Genomic DNA, 1,416 nt, shown 5'->3' on the forward strand with positions numbered 1-1,416 from the left:
AAAAAAAAACTGTTTCCGCCCGGGCTCGAACCGGGGACCTTTCGCGTGTTAGGCGAACGTGATAACCACTACACTACGGAAACTGTCATTAAAAATCAGCATCACTTGGCATATAACACTAACATATAAAACTAATATTAATGTCAAAAATGTTAATGTCAAAAATGTTTCCGCCCGGACTCGAACCGGGGACCTTTAGCGTGACACTCGAACGTGATAACCACTACACTACGGAAACCGTTAGGAACAGTAAGCATTACTAGACTGATAAAACTAATATATGAAATTAATGTTAATGTCAAATATGTTTCCGCCCGGGCTCGAACCGGGGACCTTTCGCGTGTTAGGCGAACGTGATAACCACTACACTACGGAAACCGTCAAGAACAAAGGGCATTACTAGACTGATAAAACTAACATATGAAATTAATGTTAATGTCAAAAATGTTTCCGCCCGGGTTCGAACCGGGGACCTTTCGCGTGTTAGGCGAACGTGATAACCACTACACTACGGAAACCGTTAAGAACAGTAAGCATTACTAGACTGATAAAACTAACATATGAAATTAATGTTAATGTCAAAAATGTTTCCGCCCGGGCTCGAACCGGGGACCTTTCGCGTGTAAAGCAAACGTGATAACCACTACACTACGGGAACTGTTGAATATTATTATGTAAAAAATGTTCCCGCCTGGGCTCGAACCGGGGATCATTCGCGTGTGAGGCGAACGTGATAACCACTGCACTACGGAAACCGATAATATATTTACAATCAATTGGCTAATAATTTAAACATTATGGAAATGCATTTTAATATTAAAAATTGTTTCCGCCCGGGCTCGAACCGGGTACCTTTCGCGTGTTAGGCGAACGTATTAACCACTACACTACGGAAACTTTTGCAAACAGTAAGCAGCACTTGGCTTATGAAACTAATGTATGAAATTAATGTTAATATAAAAAAAAACCTGTTTCCGCCCGGTCTAGGACCGGGGAACTTTCGCGTGTTAGGCGAACGTGATAACCACTACACTACGGAAACTATTGCAAACAGTAAGCAGCACTTGACTTATGAAACTAACGTATAAAATTAATGTTAATATAAAAAAATTGTTTCCGCCCGGGCTCGAACTGGGGGCCTTTCGCGTGGTAGGCGAACGTGATAACCACTACACTACGGAAACTGTTAAGAACAGTAAGCGTTACTAGACTGATAAAACTAACATATGAAATTAATGTTAATGTCAAAAATGTTTCCGCCCGGGCTCGAACCGGGGACCTTTCGCGTGTTAGGCGAACGTGATAACCACTACACTACGGAAACCGTCAAGAACAAAGGGCATTACTAGACTGATAAAACTAACATATGAAATTAATGTTAATGTCAAAAATGTTTCCGCCCGGGCTCGTACCGGG

General features: G+C 41.7%; 9 non-coding genes across 9 annotated transcripts; all 9 read right to left on the minus strand.

Annotated features, from left to right (window-relative positions):
• Positions 1-10: 10 nt before the first annotated feature.
• Positions 11-83, minus strand: trnav-aac. The gene has a single exon. It is a non-coding gene; the product is annotated as a tRNA-Val (tRNA).
• An 82-nt stretch (positions 84-165) lies between these two features.
• trnad-guc lies at positions 166-238 on the minus strand. Its single transcript has one exon. It is a non-coding gene; the product is annotated as a tRNA-Asp (tRNA).
• Positions 239-305: 67 nt separating this feature from the next.
• Positions 306-378, minus strand: trnav-aac. Its single transcript has one exon. It is a non-coding gene; the product is annotated as a tRNA-Val (tRNA).
• A 67-nt stretch (positions 379-445) lies between these two features.
• trnav-aac lies at positions 446-518 on the minus strand. The gene has a single exon. It is a non-coding gene; the product is annotated as a tRNA-Val (tRNA).
• Positions 519-585: 67 nt separating this feature from the next.
• On the minus strand, positions 586-658 carry trnav-uac. The gene has a single exon. It is a non-coding gene; the product is annotated as a tRNA-Val (tRNA).
• A 24-nt stretch (positions 659-682) lies between these two features.
• trnav-cac lies at positions 683-755 on the minus strand. The gene has a single exon. It is a non-coding gene; the product is annotated as a tRNA-Val (tRNA).
• Positions 756-824: 69 nt separating this feature from the next.
• Positions 825-897, minus strand: trnav-aac. Its single transcript has one exon. It is a non-coding gene; the product is annotated as a tRNA-Val (tRNA).
• A 214-nt stretch (positions 898-1,111) lies between these two features.
• Positions 1,112-1,184, minus strand: trnag-acc. The gene has a single exon. It is a non-coding gene; the product is annotated as a tRNA-Gly (tRNA).
• Positions 1,185-1,251: 67 nt separating this feature from the next.
• Positions 1,252-1,324, minus strand: trnav-aac. Its single transcript has one exon. It is a non-coding gene; the product is annotated as a tRNA-Val (tRNA).
• Positions 1,325-1,416: the final 92 nt, after the last annotated feature.

The sequence above is a fragment of the Ciona intestinalis genome, unplaced genomic scaffold (assembly GCF_000224145.3).
Source record: "Ciona intestinalis unplaced genomic scaffold, KH HT000625.1, whole genome shotgun sequence".
In the NCBI taxonomy this organism is placed as follows: domain Eukaryota; kingdom Metazoa; phylum Chordata; class Ascidiacea; order Phlebobranchia; family Cionidae; genus Ciona; species Ciona intestinalis.